Source organism: Cryptomeria japonica, chromosome 2 (assembly GCF_030272615.1).
Source record: "Cryptomeria japonica chromosome 2, Sugi_1.0, whole genome shotgun sequence".
NCBI lineage: Eukaryota > Viridiplantae > Streptophyta > Pinopsida > Cupressales > Cupressaceae > Cryptomeria > Cryptomeria japonica.
This window is the reverse complement of record NC_081406.1, coordinates 415,846,696-415,865,690: the sequence shown is the minus strand read 5'-3', so window position 1 is coordinate 415,865,690 and position 18,995 is coordinate 415,846,696.

Genomic DNA, 18,995 nt, shown 5'->3' with positions numbered 1-18,995 from the left:
AGCGTTGTTTCACGAAAGAAAAGAGCACAGGTTTTATGTTCTGCAAAATAGAGAAAGAGAGAAATAGAGGAAAGACTTAGAGAAATTATGACCCGTTGGAGCCAGTTTTGAATTAAATTTGGCAAATTCATTTTTGAAAAGAAAGCCGAAGCATGCAGAGTTAATTTCTAAAACTTAAATGCCAACTTGTCCTTTTGAGTCTACATCAACTTGATTGCTAAGTATTATTTCATCAAAGTTGGTTGCAGAGCAAATTGTTGCAAACCGAATTGTTGTAGACCGAATTGTTGCAGGGCATTTTTCTTTAGGCAAATAATCAGGTTTTTTGTGCTTTTCTTAATAACTCTTGGTTTGTTCTCAAATATTGCTATGTGAATTACTTCATTGGAGGTCTGTGCTAGCTTCTAGTGGTATAATTGTTTGACCAGAATGGCATCCAGAAGAGAATTAACAGGGAAGGTGAATTACCAGGACCGAAATATCTGTGATGATTTTTTAGAGCAATTAACCATGTCCACCAATGTTGGGGCTAAGGCCAAAAGCTACTACCCAAGAACCCTCATCTAAAAATTGGAGATGGCCTTTAGGATAAGGGTAATTGGTTGAGGGACCCTGAAATAGGATTGTCAGGCTTAAGACTTTTCAAAGTCGGTTTTGGGCAGAGGAATTCCCCAGCTCCTTTGAATGGCATATGGGAACAAGATGTAGGAAAGCTTGTGGTCCCAGGTGTTTTTATGGATGTAGATCTGTTAGCCTTGATTGCACAGAATTATGACTCTGTGGCAAGATGTATCAGAAACATAAAGGGACCATTCTTGAATGAGATAAATGAGGATGAATTCAGGAAAGTGTTTAAACTCAGTGAGTCCTCCAATTTGTTAGAGCCTATTAACTTTGAGTCATTAGCCCAGGTGTACAACGCTCAAAGGGATCATCTTAGGAGTGGCCCATTGAAATAATTCTTTGTAAAGATAGGGGGGTTAACAGTTGTAGGCCCAAGCACAATGGAACCGTTCTCTCTCAACTTATTTACTCTGAGAGCTAAGGGTATGTATTGGATATTATGCCAGATCTTTGGAGAGGATGCTAAAAAGAATATGCCAACCCATTATATGTTAATGATTGCACAAATTCTAAACCCCTCCCTAGAAATAACATTTGATTATGCCTCATACCTTGCTATTGCAATTCATAAAGGGCTAGTTGGGATAAAAAATGGTAAGTTGGATAGGCCATTTGGATGGTACTCCATGTTAATGCATATTTTTCTGTTCAAAGGGGCTGATTATTTTGGGAAAGAGATGGACCTAGTTAAGGTCAAGGATAAAGAGGAGATGCCAATGCAATTATGGAGTACTATTCTATCTTTGGATAGAGAGGATGCAAGTTATATAAAGTTTTATAGATGCTTTGCATTTAAAATTAGGATTCTTCTATGCAGAGAAAACCCTAGAATTCCTAAGGCTCTTTTGGAGTTTCTCAAACCAAAGGACTTTGCAGAGGATATCAAGATTGTTCACCATTGGGGAGATATATATTTGTACCCTATGTCTACTATTTTTAGAGTGTTTGGATTTAGAGGCACCCCCTATTTACTACCCTATCAGGTCCTATTGATGATAGGGATTGCCGAAGTCCTGAGACAAATTGGGGGAGTACAAGAAGCAGAGCTAACCAATAGAGGTAAAGGGACTATTTTCCCAACTATTACCATGGCTCACCATTTTGTGATCACTAAGGGTGGATGGAAATATTTTGAAGAATTCTTTAAGCCATATAGGTTGTCTACTACAGTGTCAAGATGTGCAGACCCTGAGGATTTTTTCAATGGCATGTTCAGAAAAAGAGCAGTGTGCAAAGGTAGGCCTCATCGATTTCATTTCCCAGAAGATTTGATTAGCAATGAATTCAGCTTAGATGAGCAAGAATTGAGGAAGGAGAAGTGGGTTGCATATAAGAAAGCCCTTGATTTTATCCATCAATTTGACACTAGCTATGATCCTCTGTCTAGCTTCAACCCATTTGAGGAGAAAATAAAGTTCCTGATTCTTTATTTTGAAGACATCATGCAGACCTTAAAAGAAAAGAGGGAGGCCATAATGCAAAATGATCTTGATAAGGCTAAGATGGTATTGGCTAAGCCTGCCTTTGCTAGAGATATCCCACCTGGTGACTATGTAATGCACAAAAGTTCAAAGTACACTGTGATGATGCCAGTGATAGGTGAGCCTTCCACTTCAAAAGGGAAGAGGAAAATTGAAGATGTCATTGATATTCAGGATTCCCCTAAGAGGCAAAGAGTGGGAAAGGAAATTGAAACTGATGAGCCTCAATATTCTCCATCTCAGTCTCTGATCCACATTGGAGATGAACAAGCTATGGCTGAACAATTATTGTAGCTAGGGAGTCTCGGTGAGATTGCTTATACCTATGAGGAAACCCAAGAGGGGATGCCCGAAGATCCACCTACTGCTGAAAGGATTTGACTGATGGTGAGTTAAAGGGCCAAGAATTGGACCTTACTGTTAAGCAAGCTAGTGAAGAATTCCTAGCTGACAACAATTTTGTCACATCAGGATCTTTTATACAGTTTGTATGGAAGCAAAACATGGAGAAATTCAAGGTCAGATGTGAACAGGGGAAAAGTGAATAGCCTCTCAAAAATGCAACTTAGGTAGAAAAAGAAATAAAGCAAGAAATGATGGAAGAATTCAAGACAATCACCCCTGAGAAAGGAAGAGAGATGGTAGCAAAGGCTGGTGTGTTGATTCTCCCTGAATGGGATATAGTTGATGCCTTAGTGCTTGATGAAGTGAGGAAAGAAACAAAGCCTATGGAAGGAGTGACATTCAGCAAGGATACTGTTGCTCTTGTCATGTGGTCATTAAAGAAGGATGAAAACAAAAGAAGGAAGAATACATCAGATTCTAGCCTCTTAGGAGGCATGATAGTTAAAAGAGTTCAAGACACAGGGGTAGTAGAAGCTGCTAGCACAGTACTAGAGACAACAAAGTTTAATGTGGCAGTAGGAGAGAAAGAGGCACAAGAAAAGGCTAATCTCCACTTGAAGTTGGAGACTATTTTAAAAGCTTACAATGATGCTAAAGAAGGAATAGCCAACAGAGATAGCATAATTGCTAGACTCGAGAGTCAATTGGTAGGTCAATATCATCCAGGTGAATCTTTTACTCTGATGATAGCCTCCTCTCTAGCAAGACCCCCTCCTACTATTACCATCATTGAATACCCCCTTCTCATATGCCTTCTAGTTCCCAATTACCTAAAAAAGTCCAACATGAGTTGGAAAAGTTGAAACAAGCTCAGACTTTGTATGCAAACAAATATGAGGAGAAGGTGAAAGCCACCATTCTGAAGTTTGCTGACTCAGTCAAAACCTCCAATGTATACATAAATATGAAGAGGATTGTTGAGATTTTGATCAATTCAGAGAAGAAGAAGCCACTTTGGAACTAATCTTGAATAAGTGGATGCCTAGAGGTAAGGAGTTAGAGCTCATGTGTTCCTCCCATGCAGATGCAGAAGACAATGACAATCTTAGGTCCACATGTGAGTTTATAAAAGAGATGAATATTCTTTCAGTGGAAGGGATAGGTATAAAAAGAAAAGACCAACTTTATAGAAAAGAATATTCAGATCATAAATTTGAAATATTTGCAGGAGGTTTCATTGGTCATGTTCAGCTAAAGGAATAGAAGACTTGGTTAAAGGAGGTGGACCATAATTTGTCCCTAAGGATCAATCAGATTATTTGTACTAATGAAACATCCTTATTTGTCCAAACAATTGAGGAAATTGAAAAAGTGAAATCTCATTATGGTTTCATAGAAACAGAGATTGGGCATGTACGAGTCACTTGGAAGTGGCTAGAAGATATGAAACAGAAGGTTGCTAGTTTTACTTGGCCTAGTGATGATGTGTATCAGGAGTGGAAAGATAATTATATGGGACAAAAAGAAGATGCTCGGGAGCAGTTACAAGAGGTTGCAACAGAACAACAAGCAGAGGAAGCCGCAGATGCTGAAAAGGACTTATAACCACTTCTTGGAAAAGGTTGTTGTTTGTAACAAACTTTCTTTTGAAAGGTTCGAAGCTTGTATGCATCCATGATATTATAAATGGATACCAGGACTTCTTAAGAAAAATGATCGCAAGAATTTGTAAGAAAATTCTGCAGAAATATATCTGGGATTTTGTAGTCTTATGGAGAATACTCTGAGTTTTGTAATATTTTCTCAAAATTAATATCAATATACAGACTATCAACTTTCAAGCCTAAATTTTGTGTTGTCTTTTGGTCTACTTTCAAATATTTACTATTTTCAATATGAGTAATCTAGGGTTATTTATTTGAGTATGGATTGTAAGGCAATCTTAAATAGAGGCGTTTCTTAGCTTTTCTCTCCAGGAGGGAAATTAAATACGTGTGAAGCATTTCTATCAGTAAATTCCTTGTGGGAGATTTTGAATTTGATGAATGCAGTTTACTTTGATAAGGGTAAATTCTTATGTATGTCAGGCATATGTGGGGTTTTATAGAAGCCGAGGTGATGGGATGCGTGGAGATATTTGATTGTGGGGGTATTGTTTAAACTTAGATGATTTTGTGGCCTGGATAAGGCATTGGTATCAATTGTGGTTATCTTTAACATATCTTGTAGGTCAATACTAAACATGAGTATAAGCTTTCTTTCTTTATTTCAGTTAGTTTTGAGGTGATAAGATTCATTGGTTTTTAGACTGGTTTACTATGGATTTGTCTTTTAAAAGTGTGAAGTCAATTCACAGAAGGTATACCCACCTAAACTTTGGATAAGTTTGAAGTGTAGAAGGTTTTAAAACCTTGTCATATGTTGCTCTGAAGTTTCCTTCTCTTTGATCTCTCTTCTGCAGACATAGTTTATCATTTTATTATAAGGGTTTTTAAGGGGAATCAGAATTTGAGAACAACAAAAGTGGCGACTCTACTGGGGAGAGTCATACTATGAATCCAGATGCAGATTGGTGTTTCAATAAAGTATCGGTGTTGTCTTGATATATTCCTTTGAAAAAATTTACACGATATTTGATACATGAAGTTGGTCTGAAGATTTGCAGTATTTTGTTCAAAGCTTGTTTTCATATTTCCCATAGATCTATGGGTGGCAACTCTGTTAGTTCAAACAATCCTTTTAAAATAAGAAAATTTTGAAAAGGAAACAAGTAGAATGCAAGGAGGAAAGAACACTAGGTCCTTCATGAAGAAACATCCTCATGAGATGTTGCAGGAGGGATTACCTGAACAGTCACAAAGAGGTCAAAAAAGATTAGTACTACATGAGCCATCAAATGCTGCATGGGTGCAGAAAAGTAACAATACTGGTAAGGTATTTGATAGACCTACATATGCAAAGTCTAATTCTTCTTCCCGAGAATCTGAACATGATGTTTTAGGATTTCATTCTGGATTATTTGGAAATATAGATGATGTTCAAGTTTTAAATCAAGATATATCTCATGCTATTTTTTCTGGGAAAGACAAAAGTAGTTCCAATGTAGTCAGACATTCTATACCTAGAATAGTTGATGGAAACATCAGCTTGATTGATATAGACCAAGTTAACGTATCTGACTCTGAGGAGATTTTCCTTGATGAAGATGAATTGTCCCAAGAAATAGAAGACCTAAATAGAAAGCTTCATCACTTAATCTCCTTAAGAGCCCAAAAGGAAGCAAATAGGGAGAAGGAAGTCAAAGCAAAACTGATGGAAAGACATAGGCTTCTTAGGCAGATTGCTGATCTGGAATTGTTGGCCCAAGACAAGGAAAAGAGTGATGATGGAGGTCCTGTGATCAAGGAAATTCTAGTTCCCAAAGCCAAACCAGCATATAAGTCAGTACTCCAACCAAATAAGGAGGTTTTTAGTGACCCACAGCCTATTAGAAATGAGGTTGATAAAGGAAAGCAAAAATGCATGGAAGGCAGGACAGGATCAAAGACTACGGTGGACATCTCTCATAGATTATTAGCACATGAGAGGGAGATGGAAAGAATGAGGAAGGAGAAAGAAGGTCTACAAATGGAGTTAGAGAAAGCTAAGTTAGAGGCAGCTAACCAAGAAGTCAAAAGAAAAATTGGTTATCTAAAAGCTCCCCATATCATTTTCCCATCAGAAGATCTCAATAAGCCTATTCCTCAGCAAGTTTCCCTCTCCTCTGTTAAAATTCATCCCACTTTGCCTGTCAATACGGCAATGGCCAGTCAAGCCCCTGTAATTAACCAGAATAATCAAATCTCTCAGACTCAAATCCCTACTGTGAGAATGAACATGGGTAATAACAATGTTGTCAACCATTTCCAATGGAGACCCATTAACTTAGAGCAGTACAGGTAGTTATTTTTTGATGGAATCCTAGGATATCCCAACCATGTTCCTACTAAGTTAAGAGATAGACTCCCTAAGTTTGTTGGAAATAATGCAATTAGTGCAGAGGAGCATTTAAAATATTTTAGTGACTTGATAAATGATTATGAGATAGCACATGAAGATATCATAATGAAATTATTTGTCCAGTCCCTAATAGATGATGCAAGAGATTGGTATAGAGGTCTCCCTATTAATAGCATTGGGTGTTGGGAGGATTTCAAGAATTTCTTTCAAGAACAGTATGGTGACAAAAAAAATGTGAGTTTCATATTAAATGAATTCAATAATATTAGAAAATCTGATAATGAAATGGTCACCGATTTCAATGCTAGATTTCAAAAAGCCATACATAGGTTGTATCAGGTGATGAGACTAGATGATAACATGTGCCTGAACACTTATTATAATGCATTTGATTCCAAAATGGCTTATATTTTAAGGGATAAGAATCCACACAGCCTGAGAGATGCATTCAAAATTGCTATCAATGTGGAGAGCAATAGGAAAGCATCTAGAAAATTAGGAAGAAGGACTGATGGTAGGCTATGGCAGGAAACAAAAAAACAACCAAACAAAGTTGCTAAGGAGGAAGATAAGATAGAAAAGTTAGTCACTGCTATGAAGGATCTAACTGCTAAGGTAAATAAAAATGATAAGCCTCACTATAATTGGCAAGATAGACCTCCCAGATTGCATGATATGCCTTATAATACCAACTGGAACGATGGTAAACCTCATAATGAGAAGCCTAAGAATGCTCAGAGCCAAGACACCCCTGATCCCTTAAAAGGAAAAAATGTTGACAACATAGAGAACACTCCTTGGTGTATTTCTTGTGATGGGCCACATTCTCCTCATCAGTGTGCAGTTGCTCAAGCCCTAGAAGAGTCCATGAGACAAGAGGCCGAGCCTGATATTAATATGTTTGAAACCATTGTAGAAAGTGATGAGGAATCTATACAAAGTGAATTTAGTAATGTGTTGGATAGTAAAAGGTCCGTTCAAGAACAACTAACACTTGATTGGCATCCTACTCTGAATGTGGTAACCATTGAAGATGAAGAAGTACATCTTAGAAGGCCTAGTGAGGAAGAAGTGAAAAATCTCACCAAGGTTGCTATAGCTAAGGCAAAGCACAATTATAACCTGAGGACCAAAAAGGATAGTGATCAGGGTGAACCTAGTTCTATGTTTATAAAAGAGCTTTTTCAGAAAAAAGGCAACAAGTAGTGCTACTACCCCTCAGATGGGTCAAGAAAAGAAAGATCAAATTAAAGATGTACCCAAGAGTATAGATGATAAAATTACAAATGATACACAAGGAGCTGCCACAACAAAGAAGGTGAGTCAGCCTAAGGCAGAAAGAGTTAAAGATAATGTTGAGTTGAGCAGTAGTTCCACATTTGACATGGCTCAAGCTCTTACACAAATGAAAGTTACTGTCCCATTGATAGAGTTATTGAAAATAAAAGAACATAGAGAAGCTGCCTTGTCTTTGTTTTCTAATATATCTGATAGTAACACAGTCCTACCCACCGGTTCAGTTAAAAATGGAAAGGATCAAGAGTTCCAAACCCCAGAGGTTTATGTTGGAACAACTATTACTCAAGATCCTTCACAGGTAGATCCTTTTTATGTCACTTTGTTAATGAATAACTGGTTGATAAAGAATTGTATGATAGATTCAGGTGCAGCTGCTAATGTAATGCCTTATGGTGTTATGAAAGAATTAGGATTATCAGTGACTACAGTTTATGGGAAATGCTATGCTATGGATAAAAGAGAAGTATCTATGATAGGTACAATGAAAGATGTTGAAGTAAAGATAGAAGTATTCCCTGAAGTGACCTATAAGATGGATGTTATTGTCACTGACACTAAGCCTCATTACGACATGTTATTATCTAGGTAGTGGGCAGCAGTAGCAGGCGGAAATGTCCAATTGGATCTACCTTATGCTACCATTCCAATCAATGTGAATCAAGTCAAGTTGTACAGAGAACCATGTGCTCCTAGGGTAATTGAAAATGTAGATCCTAGCATGCTCAATTGTATGATTGATGTGGATCTTGACAACTTTAGAGTGCAACCAATTTTACCTCAATTAAAGAATACTGACTCCATTGTGATTGAATTAGAATCACAATAGCATGGTCTATGGAAAATGTATTTTGATAGAGCTTGCTCCAAAGAAGGGTTTGGAGCAGGAGTTCTTTCTGTATCCCCATCAAGTATAACTTTTAAATATTCTATTTTACTAGACTTTCAGTGCACAAATAACACTGCAGAATATGAAGCTTTGTTATTGGGGCTTGAAGTTGCAAAGAGGCATGGGATACAACTGTTGAAGGTTTTAGGAGATTCAAAATTGGTTGTCTCTCAGGTAAGATCCAAATATGCATCAAAAAATGATAGATTGAAAAGATATAAGCATGTAGTTTGGGATGTCATTGAGCATTTTAGTACTTTTTCTATTAATTGGATAGAGAGATCAAAGAATATCATGGTAGAATTTTTAGCCAATGTTGCATTGAAAAATAATGATGCAACACTAACTGGCATATCCACCATGGAAATAAAATCTAGGCCTGCCATCCCTGATAATGTGTATAATTGGCAATTTTTCGCCGATGATGAAGATATTCTTAGGTTCATACAATGCATTGATGATTATGATGGACAGAAAATTGACTACAATGCATTAGTAGAGGTGGCTGACAATAGAGAGACAATATTCAGCAATGACTTGGTTTAGTTGGAAACAAATGAGATACCAAAAGGGTTGGTAGAGCTTGAAGGCATGTTCAACTATAATGACAGTCACATGCACTAGCAATCTACTACCAAATTAGAAGAATTGGAGGAAGTAAACTTGGGGACTGAACTATCCCCTAAGGTGGTATACATTGGAAAGGACTTGCCTCCTCATGTCAGAACTAATCTTATTAATTTATTGAAGAGATATAAGCATGTGTTTGCTTGGTCCTATGAAGACCTAAAGGCGTATAGACAAGACCTCTTTTAGCATGAAGGTCCTTTACTTCTAGATGCTAAGCCTTTCAGACAAAAGTAGAGACCTATTAACCCCCTGCTAGAAACCAAGATGCAGCAAGAATTGACTAAGCTAAGAGAAGTGGGGATTATTAAACCTATAAGACATTCTTCATGGGTCTCCAATTTGGTCCCAGTTAGAAAGAAAAATGGGGACATAAGATTGTGTGTTGATTTTAGAAATTTAAATGTTGCTTCCCTGAAGGATAATTATTCTTCTCCCAATATGGAAGACATGCTACAGAGAGTAACTGGCTATGATCTTTTGTCAATGATGGATGGTTTCTCAGGGTATAACTAGGTACTAGTGAAGGAATCTGAGCAATTCAAAACTACTTTCACCATCCCTTGGGGAACATATGTTTATGTAACGATGCCATTTGGATTAAAAAATGTTGGAGCTACATTTCAGAGAGAAATGGATGTAGCCTTCAAAGAATTTATCAACATCATCATGGTTGTGTACCAAGATGATTTAACATGTTTCTCCAAAAAGGCTGATGACCATTGTGGACATTTGGAACAAGTGTTCAGTAAGGCTTTGGAATTTGGTGTGTCATTAAACCCCAAGAAATGTCATTTTGTTGTTACTAAAGGGAAGTTGCTAGGGCATATTGTCTCCAAGGAAGGGGTAAGAATAGACCTTGAAAGAATTGAAGCAATAAACAATGTGCCTGAACCAAAGAGTGTTAAAGGTATTCAATCTTTTTTAGGCAAAGTTAATTTTGTTAGAAGATTCATTACAAACTTTACAGAGGTGGTAAAGCCCATTGTTAGACTACTCAAGAAGGATACAAAATTTTGTTGGGATCAAGAAGCTTCAAAGGCTTTTGCTAAGATTAAAAGAGCTATTCAGGAAGCACTTGTGTTGAAATCCCCAGATTATAGTAAGCCCTTTTCTTTGTTCTCTTTTGCTTCTTATCATACTGTAGCTGCAGTGTTGTTGCAAAAGGATAATGAGGGATTTGAACATCCCATAGCTTTCTATAGCAAGTCTTTACAAGCAGTAGAATTAAGGTATGAGATCATGGAAAAATAGGCATATGCTTTGGTTAAAGTTGTCAAGGCTTTTAGGCCATATCTTGTAAATGCACAAGTAGTTGCTTATGTTCCACATGTTGCAGTTAAGGACATTTTATCCCAATCCGAGGTCACAGGCAAAAGGTGCAGATGGATTAACAGAATCCAAGAATTTGATTTGGAAATAAAGAGCACCAAATTGGTGAGAGGCTTAGGCTTAGCAAAGCTTATGGCTGAATCCAATCTTCTTGATGTTGAAATAAACAATGTTGAAGTTGAAAACGTTGTAGTCACCAACATTGAAAAGCACCCCTGGTATTCAGAAGTAGTACATTTATTGAGAGATGCTACATTTTCACAAGGGATGACCCAAAATCAGAAAAGGACACTAAAGCTCAAGTCTCAAAAATATGTTCTCATTCAGGGTGACCTTTTCTGGAGAAATAGAGACGGAGCATTGTTAATGTGTTTGGATGAATTCCAGGCCAATAAAGTGTTGATTCAAATGCATGATGGAGTATGTGAGGGTCATTACTCTGCTAAGACAACTGCTAGAAAGATAGTTAGGGCTAGGTATTATTGGCCTACCTTATTTAAAGATGCTCATGAACATGTTAGGAAATGTGACCCATGCCAAAGGTTTTCATCCAAGCTAGAATATGAAGGAGCTTTACCTTTAAATCCAGTCACAATGGAAGCCCCTTTTGTCCAGTGGGGCATTGATTTTATTGGAGAAATTGTTGAAAGATCAAGAAGAGGCCACAAGTGGATCATAGTAGCAACTGACTATTTTACTAAATGGATCAAAGCCATACCCACCAGGAGAGCTACAAGTAAAGTTGTCATCGATTTCCTGATAGATAATGTTATAACTAGAGTTGGAGTCCCTGCAAAATTAGTAATGGATAATGCTATGAGTTTTAGGTCTGAATTTTACACTAGTCATGGGATAATTATGTCCTACTCTTCACCCTATCATCCTCAAGGGAATGGACAAGCTGAATCCAGTAATAAAAGCCTCTTGAACATTATTAAGAAAATCTTAGAAGAGAATAAGAGGTCATGGGATCAAAAGTTGAAGTTAGCTTTGTGGGCTGACATAATTACTATCAAGAAGGTGATTGGAATGTCACCCTTTGAACTGGTTTATGGTACACAAGCTAGAGTGCCAGTAAACAATCTTCTCCCAGTATATAAATTCCTGCAAGCTAAAGACATGGAGTTGTCTGAGCCTATGGAGGACCAGATGATTCAGATGGTGGAAGTGGAAGAAATTATAACTTTAGCCCATAAGAGAAATTTGAAGATCCTATTGCAGTCTAAGTATCTGTTTGATAAAAGGACATCATGGAGAAAGTTTCAAATCAGTGATGTTGTTCTTTAGTGGAATGCAAAAGGACAGGACAAGGGAAAGCATAAGAAGTTTGAGTCATTATAGATTGGCCCCTCTATGGTCTGTGATGTGAATGGAAAAGACTCATACTTTCTAAAGAATATGAATGATGAAATACAAGAATTTCTAGTGCATGGACAATTCCTGAAGCATTATTTCTCTTAAAGTCCATGCACAGTAGGTCCCTGTTTATATATATTTAGGTTTGTTTTCGTTGTTGTTTTTGGGCTTGTTTCTGGTCTATTTCTCCAGAGTTTCTGAGTTTCTTGTGTTCATCTTGCGATCAACCATCCCCAGTCAGAGCCACTGTTATCACTATTTTAAAAATGGATGTTCTCAGTCCATAAATGGCTAGGTTTTTGAAAATTTTGTGTCTAGTATGCCCATGTTCTTTCAAATTGTTTTAAATCCTAAGTGGTTTAGGGTTTAGGTTTTAAGTCACTTCAATATCTGAGAAAAACCCTTTTGGTTTCTAATTTGGCGTTACTTTATTCACTTAAGTGATGGGTCCTTTTATCATAAAAAATATTTCCCCCTTGCTATTTACCTAGGCATCCCTTTAAATGTTTTAATTTTTATTCACTTTTAAATCTACCTTTTCTAATGTCCGTCGGGCCTTGTAAGCATCATGCAAATTTTTGTTGATCTGACGGCCTGTGTTGATTAGCAACCAAAATGTGCTTGAAATTTAGCTTCCACAAAGTAGCGAAAGGCAAAAGTGGACCTGACATATAGGTTTGGACCGAAGCTAAACACCAATCAAGTTTCATCTGATCGGACGGATAGCGTGGTTTTGTGAGATCAAGCTGAATGTGTTTTAACCTTCGCAAAATGGTCAAAGGGTTTGGCGGGTCCCAAAGACAAGCGATCTTCTTTGGTTAAGGAGTGATCGGGTTGGAAAAGGATCAATGGCTCATGTTGATTTGTGACCGAGAGATGCATGAGTTCTACCTTCAACAAAATAGCAAAAAGGTGGCAGGTCCCGCTAAAGGTGGCAGTGAAGATGATTGGTCCAGTTGGTGATGACAAAGCAGTGACGAGGCGCTTAGTTGGCAGTCTGTAGTGGGCTCGAGCAAGGTTGCCGTAGAAAGGAGTAAATAATGAGCAAGTTTTTGAGATCTAACGGCTCGCATGAATTCACGAAGATAAGATGCTAGCAAGTTAGCCATTGTGAAATGGTGAAAAGGCCGATGGGCCCAAGGGACAGGCAGGGCATGAAGCTAAAAGCAAATCAGGATTGTTTTGATCTAACGGTTCTCGTGGTTTCATGGCTGCAAGACAAACAAAGAATAATGTTCACGAAGTTGCAAAAGACAGGTGGAAATCACACAGAGGCATAACGTGGCATAGCAGCTGCCCCTTTTTGTAGAGCTCGATAGTGATGTGTCGAGTGACATGTGGTTTTAAAAAAGTGGTTGAGGGCCCGCCTAGGTGTAACTGGCAGTTATGTGGGAATAATAAAGATAACACATGGCGGATTAATGGTGAAACCTAGAGAAGTTTCCAGGGCTAATAGCCGATTGCCATGTGGCATTTATTAACTAGAGAACAAGTGGGGTAAGGAATTCCCAGATAAAGGACCCACTTAAAAGGCATTCATCTCAAGATCGATCCAATGCTTCTCGTTGTTTTGTGGCCCAAAGATGCCCACAGATTAACCTCAGCGAAATGGCGAAAACCATTAGCTGTCAAGATGAGGCGTGATTAGTTAAAAGGATTGACGATCCTGGTTGGAGTTAAAGGCTAGGTGATTTGAGTTTGATCTAATGCTTGGCGCAGCCTTGCGAAGGAAAAGTGCATGACTGTTAAAGTCCGTGAAGTGGCAAAAAGGAGGTAGGGCCCGACACTAAAGCAAAGAGATCAAAAGGAGATAAAGGTGATGTAAGTTCTCATGATCCAACAGCTAGCATTGTTTCGTGAAAGAAAAGAGCACAGGTTTTATCTTCTGCAAAATAGCGAAACAGCGAAACAGAGGAAAGACTTAGAGAAATTATGACCCGTTGGAACTAGTTTTGAATTCAATTTGGCAAATTCAATTATGAAAAGAAAGTCGAAGCATGCGGAGTTAATTTCTAAAACTTAAATGCCAACTTGTCCTTTTGAGTCTACATCAACTTGATTGCTAAGTGTTGTTTCATTAAAGTTTGTTGCAGGGTGATTTGTTGTAGAGCGAATTGTTGCAGGGCATTTTTCCTCAGGCGAATAATTAGGTTTTTTGTGCTTTTCTTGATAACTCTTGGCTTGTTCTCAAATACTGTTGTGTGAATTACTTCATTGGAGGTCTGTGCTAGCTTCTAGTGGTATAATTGTTTGACCAGAATGACACCTAGAAGAGAATTAATAGGGAAGGTGAATTACCAAGACCGAAATATCTGTGATGATTTTTTAGGGAAATTAACCATGTCCACCAAAGCTGGGGCTAAGGCCAAAGAGCTAGTACCCAAGAAACCTCATCTAAAAATTGGAGATGGCCTTTATTATAAGGGTAATTGGTTGAGGGACCCTGAAATAGGATTGTCAGGCTTAGGGCATTTCAAATTCAGTTTTGGGCAGAGGAATTCACCAGCTCCTTTGAATGACATATGGGAACAGGATGTAGGAAAGCTTGTGGTCCCAGGTGTTTTTATGGATGTAGATCTGTTAGCCTTGATTGCACAGAATTAGGACTCTGTGGCAAGATGCATCAGAAACATAAAGGGATCAGTTTTGATTGAGATAAATGAAGATGAATTTAGGAAAGTGTTTAAACTCAGTGAGTCCTCCAATTTGTTAGAGCCCGTTGACTTTGAGTCATTAGCCTAGGTGTACAATGCTCAACGGGATCATCTTAGGACTGACCCATTGAAATAATTCTTTGTAAAGATAGGGGGGTTAATAGTTGTAGGCCCAAGCACAATGGAACCATTCTCTCTCAACTTATTTACTCTGAGAGCTAAGGGTATGTATTGGATATTATGCCAGATCTTTGGAGAGGATGCTGAAAAGAATATGCCAACCCATTATATGTTAATGATTGCACAAATTCTAAACCCCTCCCTAGCAATAACATTTGATTATGCCTCATACCTTGCTATTGCAACTCATAAAGGGCTAGTTGGGATAAAAAATGGTAAGGTGGATAGGCCATTTGGATGGTACTCCATGTTAATACATATTTTTCTTTTTAAAGGGGCTGATTATTTTGGAAAAGAGATGGACCTAGTTAAGGTCAAGGATAAAGAGGAGATGCCAGTGCAATTGTGTAGTATTATTCTATCTTGGGATAGAGAGGATGAAAGTTATCTAAAGTTTTATAGATTCCTTGCATCTAAAATTAGGATTCTTCTATGCTAAGAAAACCCTAGAATTCCTAAGGCTCTTTTGGAGTTTCTCAAACCAAAGGAGTTTGTAGAGGATATCAAGATTGTTCACCATTCGGGAGATATATATTTGTACCATATGTCTACTATTTTTAGAGTGTTTGGATTTAGAGGCACCCCCTATTTACTACCCTATGAGGTCACATTGAAGATAGGGATTGCAGAAGTCCTAAGACAAACTGGGGGAGTACAAGAAGTAGAGCTAACCAATAGAGGTAAAGGGACTATTTTCCCAACTATTACCATGGCTCACCATTTTGTGATCACTAAGGGTGTATGGAAATATTTTGAAGAATTATTTAAGCCATATAGGTTGTCTACTGCAGTGTCAAGATGTGCAGACCTCGAGGATATTTTCAATGGCATGTTCAGAAAAAGAGCAGTGTGCAGAGGTAGGCCTCATCAATTTCATTTCCCAGAAGATTTGATTAGAAATGAATTCAACTTAGATGAGAAGGAATTGAGGAAGGAGAAGTGGGTTGCATATAAGAAAGCCCTTGATTTTATCCATCAATTTGACACTAGCTATGATCCTCTGTCTAGCTTCAACCCATTTGAAGAGAAAATAAAGTTCCCGATTCTTTATTTTGAAGACCTCATGCAGACCTTAAAAGAAAAGAGGAAGTCCATAATGCAAAATGATCCTGATAAGGTTAAGATGGTATTGGCTAAGCCTGCCTTTGCTAGAGATATCCCACCTGGTGACTATGTAATGCACAAAAGGTCAAAGTACACTATGATCATGCCAGTGATAGGTGAGCCTTCCACTTCAAAAGGGAAGAGGAGAATTGAAGATGTCATTGACATTCAGGATTCCTCTAAGAGGAAAAGAGTGGGAAAGGAAATTGAAACTGATGAGCCTCAATATTCTCCATCTCAGTCTCCTATCCACATTGGAGATGAACAAGATGTGGCTGAATAAATATTGCAGCTAGGGAGTCTCAGTGAGATTGCCTATACCTATGAGGAGACCCAAGAGGGGATGCTCGAAGATCCACCTACTGCTGAAATGGATTTGACTGATGATGAGTTAAAGGGCCAAGAATTGGACCTTACTGTTAAGCAAGCTAGTGAAGAATTTCTAGCTGACAACAATTTTGTCACATCAGGAGCTTTTATGCAGTTTGTATGGAAGAAAAACATGGAACAATTCAAGGTCAGATGTGAATAGAGGAAAAGTGAACAGCCTCTTAAAAATACAACTTAGGGAGAAGAAGAAATAAAGCAAGAAATGATGGAAGAATTAAAGACAATCACCCTGAGAAAGGAAGAGAGATGGTAGCAAAGGCTGGTGTGTTGATTCTCCCTGAATGGGATATAGTTGATTCCTTAGTGCTTGATGCAGTGAGGAAAGAAACAAAGCCTATGGAAGGAGTGACATTCAGTAAGGATAATGTTGCTCTTGTCATGTGGTCATTAAAGAAGGATGAAAATAAAAGAAGGAAGAATACATCAGATTCTAGCATCTTAGGAGGCATGATAGTTAAAAGAGTCCAAGACATAGGGGTAGTGGAAGCTGCTAGCACAGTACTAGAGAAAACAAAGTTTAATGTGGTAGTAGGAGAGAAAGAGGCACAAGAAAAGGCTAATCTCCAATTGAAGTTGGAGACTATTTTGAAAGCTTACAATGATGCTAAAGAAGGAATAGCCAACAGAGACAACATAATTGCTAGACTCCAGAGTCAATTGGTAGGTCAATATCATCTAGGTGAATCTTCTACACTCATGATAGCCTCCTCTCCAGCAAGACCCCCTCGTACTAGTCCCATCATTGAATACCCCCCTTCTCCTATGCCTGCCAGTTCCCAATTACCTGAAAATGTCCAACATGAGTTGGTAAAGTTGAAACAAGCTCAGACTTTGTATGCAAACAAATATGAGGAGAAGGTGAAAGAGACCATTTTGAAGTTTCTTGACTCAGTCAGAACCTCCAATGTATACATAAATATGAAGAGGATTCTTGAGATTTTGATCAAATTCAAAGAACAAGAAGCTAGTTTGGAACCAATCCTGAATAACTGGATTCCTAGAGGTAAGGAGTTAGAGCTTATGTGTTCCTCCCATGTAGATGCATAAGAGAATGACATTCTTAGGTCCATATGTGATTTTATAAAAGAGATGAATATTCTTTCAGTGGAAGGAACAGGTGTAAAAAGAAAAGCCCAACTTTATAGAAAAGAATATTCAGATCATAAATTTGAAATATTTGTAGGAGGTTTCATTTGTCCTGTTCAACTAAAGGAAGAGAAGACTTGGTTAAAGGAGGTGGACCACAATTTGTCCCTAAGGATCAATTAAATTATTAGTACTGATGACACATCCTTATTTGTCCAAACAATTGAGGAAATTGAAAAAGTGAAATCTCATTATGGTTTCATAGAAACAAAGATTGGGCATGTACGAGTCACTTGGAAGCAGCTAGAAGATATGAAACAAAAGGTTGCTAGTTTTACTTGGCCTAGTGATGGTGTTTATTAGGAGTGGAAAGATAATTATATGGGACAGAAAGAAGATGCTCAAGAGCAGTTACAAGAGATTGAAATAGAACAACAAGCAGAGGAAGTCGCAGATGCTGATAACCGCTTCTTGGAAAAGGCTGTTGTTTGTAACAAACTTTCTTTTGAAAGGTCTGAAGCTTGTATGCATCCATGATATTATAAATGGATACCAGGACTTCTTAAAAAAATGATCACAAGAATTTGTAAGAAAACTCTACAGAAATATATCTGGGATTTTCTAGTATTATGGAGAATACTCTGAGTTGTGTAATATTTTCTCAAAATTAATATCAATATACAGACTATCAACTTTCAAGCTTAAATTTTGTGTTGTGTTTTGGTCTACTTGCAAATATTTACTGTTTTCAATATGAGTAATCTAGGGTTATTCATTTGAGTATGCATTGTAAGGCAATCTTAAATAGAGGCGTTTCTTAGCTTTTCTCTCTAGAGGGAAATTAAATATGCAAGAAGCGTTTCTATCAGTAAATTCCTTGTGGGAGGTTTTGAATTTGATGAATGCAGTTTAGTTTGATAAGGGTAAATTCTTATGTATGTCAGGCATATGTGTGGTTTTATAGAGGCCGAGGTGATGGGATGTGTGGAGATATTTGATTGTGGGAGTATTGTTTAAACTTAGATGACTTTGTGGCCTAGATAAGCCACTAGTATCAATTGTGGTTATCTTTTACATATCTTGTAGGTCAATACTAAACATGAGTATAAGCTTTCTTTCTTTGTTTCAGTTAGTTTTGAGGCAATAAGATTCATTGGTTTTCGGACTAGTTTACTGTGGATCTGTCTTTTAAAAGTGTGAAGTCAATTCACATAAGGTATACCCACCTGAACTTTGGATAAGTTCAAAGTGTAGAAGGTTTTAAAACCTTGTCATATGTTGCTCTAAAGTTTCCTTCTCTTTGATCTCTCTTTTGCAGACAAAGTTTATCATTTTATTATAAGGGTTTTTAAGGGGAATCAGAATTTGAGAACAACACTATTCTTTGAAACCTTCTCGGTAACCTCTGAATATCTTTATCAATCTTCTTTATTCACACTTAACTATATCATCACTTCCTATCTTCTCTCTTGATTATCATGTCATATCTCAAATACTCAAATCATTGTATTTATATAGATCTCTGAGATGGTGATCTGTTCATGCTTTGATCATACAAACATGTTTTTTTGAATGAATAAACATAGAGATTATTTCATTGGATATTCTTCCTCAAAATCATACAAAATCTTT